The sequence below is a fragment of the Canis aureus genome, chromosome 11, assembly GCF_053574225.1.
Source record: "Canis aureus isolate CA01 chromosome 11, VMU_Caureus_v.1.0, whole genome shotgun sequence".
In the NCBI taxonomy this organism is placed as follows: domain Eukaryota; kingdom Metazoa; phylum Chordata; class Mammalia; order Carnivora; family Canidae; genus Canis; species Canis aureus.
Window position 1 is genome coordinate 46,344,618 of NC_135621.1, and position 6,253 is coordinate 46,350,870.

At 40.6% G+C, this 6,253-nt stretch overlaps 1 non-coding gene across 1 annotated transcript; it reads left to right on the plus strand.

Moving 5' to 3' along the window:
- The first annotated feature begins 6,168 nt into the window (after positions 1–6,168).
- On the plus strand, positions 6,169–6,241 carry TRNAK-CUU (transfer RNA lysine (anticodon CUU)). Its single transcript has one exon. It is a non-coding gene; the product is annotated as a tRNA-Lys (tRNA).
- The last annotated feature ends 12 nt before the right edge of the window (positions 6,242–6,253 follow it).

A 6,253-nucleotide genomic window follows, 5' to 3' on the forward strand; every position in this document is an offset into this window, starting at 1 on the left:
CAAGGCAAGACCTGGACTCAGTAGTCTTATTACCACTTCTGTCACTTAAATTATCAGACAGTACACTGCCACTCTCAGTGCCTTGCTACTCCTAGAAATTCAGGCTCCTGGTACTACTGCCAGAGAAGTGTTTTCACCATCCCATGTTCTCTGTCATGATGCATTCAGATTCTGAAGCAAGTACATCTGATTGGCAGAACCTAAGACATATGCCCTTACCCTAGATTCAAGAGAGGCTAGGTAGGAAAAGAGTACAGTGGAAATTTCAGTTTCCACAGAGGAGAGTGTTGTTGGTTTGCAACCTCTGGAGTTCCCCAGGTGAAATTCAAAACTGGCCTTCATAAACTCAGTGCAAGGAAAGAATGAAAAAAGAGGCAGACCATTCCAGATTGGAGGGTGGGGTTTAATAACCAAGGGAACTTACATATAAGGCTTTTCTTGGGTGACTACAAGATTCTACACATGCTTGCAGAATCTCAAGAGTTCATAGAGGCTTTGATGGAATTCAAGTCACATGTACAATCCAGATAGTCTCAGGATCATATTAGTCTCTCAAGGCTGAATTTTTGAAGTGGCTCCTAATGTTGGAGCAGTGGGTACACATTCTAAGGGCAGGGGAGGGTGTAAAGAGCCTCCAATTGCCCATATTCAGTTCAGGGGTCAACTGGCATCACATCCTCCTGATGACCTCTCCAACAAACCAGGTTTGACCTCACAGCAAAGTTTATAAGGTGGAGGTGACTCAGGTGCTAAACACTTTAAGCTTTAAATGAATTATAAAAGTTCACAGTTATCCATTTTCATGACTTAAAATTCTATGTATATGCTGTCAACTCCTAAATATATAAAATAAGCCAAAACTTTTCCTTGGAGCTGTGATCTCATATATTCAGCTGCCTATTTGGCATTTCCTGTGGCATCTCAGAAGCACACAGGCATTTCAAATATAGGATGCTGCAACTGAACTTTGGAAACACACTCCCCCACTCCTTGTACTTACTCCCATTCATCCAGTTGCTCAAATAAGAAATCTAGGATTCATTTTTGATTCCTCATTCTCCTTGAACCCCATATGGAAACAATCAGAAAATTCTGCGGGCTCCAGCTGCAAAACATACCTTTTCTATTCAGGTGATGCTTGTTAAATTGCCCTTTTGGAACCCAAAGCCCTTAACACCTTTCACCTGATGGTATCCTCGCTCTTGAGAAACAAATGGTATCAGAAAATCAGGAGTGCTTTATTGCCCCAAAGCATATCCTATCAGGATACCTTTCTTGGAAAGTAACTTGCACACAGCAAATGTAATGCTTAAAAAATATGTCCATGAGAAATCTCTTCAAATTGTTTATTTGCCGTTTAATATTACTGTAGAAGAACAGAAGGACCTGCCTGTGAATCCTGCCTCAAATGAAGAACAGTTAGACTGTCATTTGTGTTTGTCTCAGGAGTCACTTGAAAAGCAAAATCCCAGGGCGCTTGGGTGGCTCAGTGATTGAGCATCTGCCTTTAGCTCAGGGCATGTTCCGGGGTCCTGGGATCCAGTCCTTTATCAGGCTCCCCAGAGGGAACCTGCTTCTCCCTCTGCCTATGTCTCTGCCTCTCTCTCTCTGTGTCTCTCATGAATAAAGAAATAAAATCTTAAAAAAAAAAAAAAAAAAGTAAAATTCCCTCCACTTACTCCACTTCTGCTTTGAGAAAACCAGTTGCAGGTGAAACCCTGTTTGTCCACTCCTGCCCCTCCCCTTCTTCACAAAAAAAAAGGGGGGGGATGAGATCTGGATCTACTCAGGTACAAGACAAGAACTCATAAGAGCTAAATTCACATGTTAAAATCCTAACCTATAGTACCTCAGAATGTAACTGTATTTGGAGACAAGGTCTTCAAAGAGTTATAAAGTTAAAATGATGTCTTTAGAGTGGACCCTAATCCAGTAAGATTGATGTCCTTATAAGAAGTGGACATTTTGAGCAGCCTGGGTGGCTCAGCCATTTAGTGCTGCCTTCAGCCCAGGGCGTGATCCTCAAGACCCAGGATCGAGTCCCACGTCAGGTTCCCTGCATGGAGCCTGCTTCTCTCTCACCTGTGTCTCTGCCTCTCTGTTTCTCATGAATAAATAAATATTTTTTAAAAAGTGGACATTTTGACACATATGCACACTCAGAGAAAATTTAACAGTACCCTAATTGGTCTTAAGTGTTAACGTGCTTCCAACTTATGCCCTCCTTGCTTGCTGACCTAAATCTCAGTTTATAACAGTACTAACCTACTTCCCTTGAGATTCTGTGAAGTGCTGGCCTTGAGGAACAAAGAACCGGACTTTCCAGAAGATAAGGCCTGATCACACTCAAACAGCCACCACTGGTCATGGCATCCTTGATAAGAGATGTCTGGGAGCCTTGATTCCTGGTACAGGGGCACGGGTCCAGACTGCTTTGCCAGGACATGGCTTGTTGGGCTGCAGGGACATGCTTTACTGAGAGACACCTAGGAGCCTTGATTGTTGGTAGAGCAGAGGATTCTGGAAGATTTTTCGAGAACAGATGATTAATTTCTGAGTACCAAGTTCCGCACATAGACCCCTCACCATTCCCTGCACCTTCCCTTTTAAAAATCTGCTTCCCCTGGACAGGGAAGATGGTCTTTGAGACATTAATCTGCCATTTTCCCAAGTTGCTAACTTCCTGAATAAAGCAACATTTCATTTGCAACCAACACTTGTCTCTTGAATATTGGCTTTCGAGTGGCGAGTTTGGAACTAGTCCTCTTCCCAATAACAAAAAGACCATGTGAGGACACAGGTAGAAGGCAGCTATCTGCATGCCAAGGTGAGAGGCCCCAGGAGACACTAAACACACCAGGCTTGGGTTTGATCTTGGACTTCCTGGCCTCCAGGACTGAGAAAATATATTTTTATTATTTAAGCCACCTAACTTGTGGTATTTTGTTATGACAGCTCTAGCAGATTAATATATACTGCTTTGTTCCAATAAATCAGAATTAAACGTTGCCCCGAAAATGGAAGTCGTCCTTAATTTTTGACAAGTGCTTAACATAATGTCAGCATCTTTCCATGGCTACTGCCAGCATCACCTCTGCTGGGGTTCCTGCAGTTATCTCCCAAATGGCTTTCTGCTTCCTGTCTTCTCTCACTCCAATCCATTCTCCACAGAGCAGACAATAGGCTTTATAACAACGCAGTGGGGCACCTGGGTGGCTCAGTGGTTGAGTGTCTGTCTTTCGCTCAGGTCATGATCCTGGGGTCCTGGGATTGAGTCCCACATCGGGTTTCTTGTGAGGAGCCTGTTTCTCCCTCTGCCTATGTCTCTGCCTCTCTCTCATGAATAAATAAAATCTTTAAAAGACAAACAAAAAGTGAAAACTGCAGTATCACTGCACTTAAAATAAGATCTTGGGCTATCTGTCCCTACCGGATCTGGTCTCTTCATCCTCATCTTGCTCCATTCTCCCCTTGTTCCCACACTTCAGTTTGCCTATACTTCCTTTGACACCATCAATAACCTAGCTTTTACCCACTTGAGAGCTTCCTGTATGCTGTTGTGTGGTAGATTATACTTTACAAAAATGGCTTCAATAAGATCCCCCAGACCCAGTAATAATTTTTATAATAACTTTGACATACTTCCCATGGAGAGAGGTGCTATCGATGTTCTCTCCTCTTGGATTTGGATGCATGTGTGACTATACAAGTTGCTTCCAAGATAAGGTTTTAAGAGGACATGGTTTCTGTTGGGCTTTCTTTAGTCACTTTTTCTGGGAATCCAGCTACCATGCTGTGAGGGAGTTCAGGCAGCCTTGATTAGGCCCAAGTGGAAAGGAATTGAAGCCCTCAACCCATAGCTCCAGCTGAGCTTCCAGCCAATTGCCAGCACGTTTGCCAGCCATATGAGCCATCCTGTAGCAAGTTATTTCCAGCCCTTTAAGCTGCCCTCGCTAATGCCACTGGATCATATGCGCTATCCCCATCAAAGCTCAAATTGCAGATTTGTGAATAAATGTTTTAAGCCACTAAGTTTTGGAGTGGTTTGTTAAGTGGCAATAGATAACTAATAAAACTGGAAATACTCCCCACTTCGCTCTGCTTGGCTGCTTTCTTCTCGTTCTTCAGGTCTCCATTTCAGTATTGTCTGATAGCTCTAGCTAGGTAGCCCATATTATTGTCTGTTATAACTACCTAGGCTTTCCTTGCTTTATAATTACATACTAATTTGTCTACATTTCCTATTAGGCAACTCCAGTCTTGACCTATTAGTGAGTGATAATTTTTAAAAGATGAAGTAAAAATCAAGTATGTCAAGTAAGTGAATAGTATATGGTAAGTATTCCTTTTAGGTATAGATGATATCTATGCTAGTACTATATATATGTGTGTGTATATATATATATATATATATATATATATATATATATATATATATTTTTTTTTTTTTTTTTTTTTTTTACTCTAGTTTTTAAGGAGTTTAAAAGCCAGTAGACCAAACTGTCAGTTCCTGAGGTCAGTAATCATGTCTCACTCACCATGAACATCCAACAATTCAAAGTACCTGGCACATAGTAGGCACTCATAAAACACACAGTAAATACTGTAGAAATCAGAGGAGTATATGAATGAACTGTGGAGACACAAACTGGTTCCTGTGATGTTACTCTTTGAAGAAGTTTGGCAATTTCTTCTATAAGAGATGTAGAGACACAGCAAAACCTTCAGCAGGGGTTTTGGGGAAAGAAGAGACATGAGCATATTTGTTCACACTATGCATAAGGATCCATTGAGTGGAGAGAAAAATGTAAGATAAAAAAGATATTTATTTTTTTAAGATTTTATTTATTCATGAGAGACACACAGAGGCAGAGACATAGGCAGAGGGAGAAGCAGGCTCCCTGTGGGGAGACTAATGCAGTACTTGATCCCATGACCCCGGGATCATGACCTGAGCCTAAGGCAGACGCTCAACCACTGAGCCACCTGGGTGCCCCAAAAAGATAAATATTTAATAGCACAAGGCCCAAACAGGTTGGAAAGGACACAGATACAGGTACAAGAGGAGTTAACCTTAAGGAAAAAGTGTTAGAGAATGAGATCTGTTGAGAGGAAATAAGGTGCTGAAGGAGCTCATTTATGAAAGCCTACACTGTCAAATTGAGTCAAGTTTTGTGACAAAAGAAGTGGAGTTCCAAGTTTAAGAAAAGTGGAAACATTTATGAACAAGGCCCCTGAAGGATGAGGGAGTCAATGGAGAGGGGTTGAATCTAACATCAATAGAGAATAAATATAAATTGAAAACTATAAATATGAAATTGGGTTCATCTGCATGATTATGTGAATTTCCTGTCATCTGGGTATGATAGGAATGAAAAATCAATTGATGGAATCATAACAATAAAATATTGGCCATTGTAGGTCAAGAGAGAAAAGCAAATGAGAATGTGGTAAGAAAGAATACTTGAAATAATTCAGGGTTGGGTAGGAAGAGAGGTGCAGCAAGAGATCTGGAGAGTTAAGGGTTTAGAAAAGTGCCATGGGCTTAATTTAACGGGAGAGGATGGAAGTACAGCTGACACCTGAATAACGGGGTCAGAGATGCTAGCCATGGCACAGTTGAAAATCTACATATAACTTTTGACTTCCCAAAAACTTAATTGGTAGCTTACTGACCAGAAGCCTTACTAATAACCGTCAAGACATCTTTCGTATGTATTACTGTATTCTTACAATAAAGCTAGAAAAAATGTTATTTAAAAATTTTAAGAGAAAATAAATTTATAGCACTGTAAAACATCTACATATAATTGAAACAATGCAGTTCAAACCCACTATTCAAGGGTCTACTGTATAATTAAAAGGAAGAACTTTAGAGTTTAAGGTATCAGGGGTGACAAGAAGCCTGGGTTATATTCCTTAGAAGTAAAAAAACAAAAGCAAAAACAAAACTCAGAGATCACAGTGTTGAATATGGTATACATACCCACAATGGTAACAGAGAAAGGAGCAAATATATGTGTGCTAGATTTAAAAAAAAAAAAAAATCAATGAAGAAAGAGGTAGAGTATCCTGCAGGCCAGTAAAAAATATAGACTAGGTGACAATTTCTAATAGAGAAGTTACTGAAAGAGACTAGGTCTTTTTTAAGAGACATATAATGAGGGTGCCTAGCTGGCTCAGTTGGTAGAGCATGTGACTCTTGATCTCAGGGTTGTGAGTTCAAGCCCCATGTTGGGTATATAGATTATTA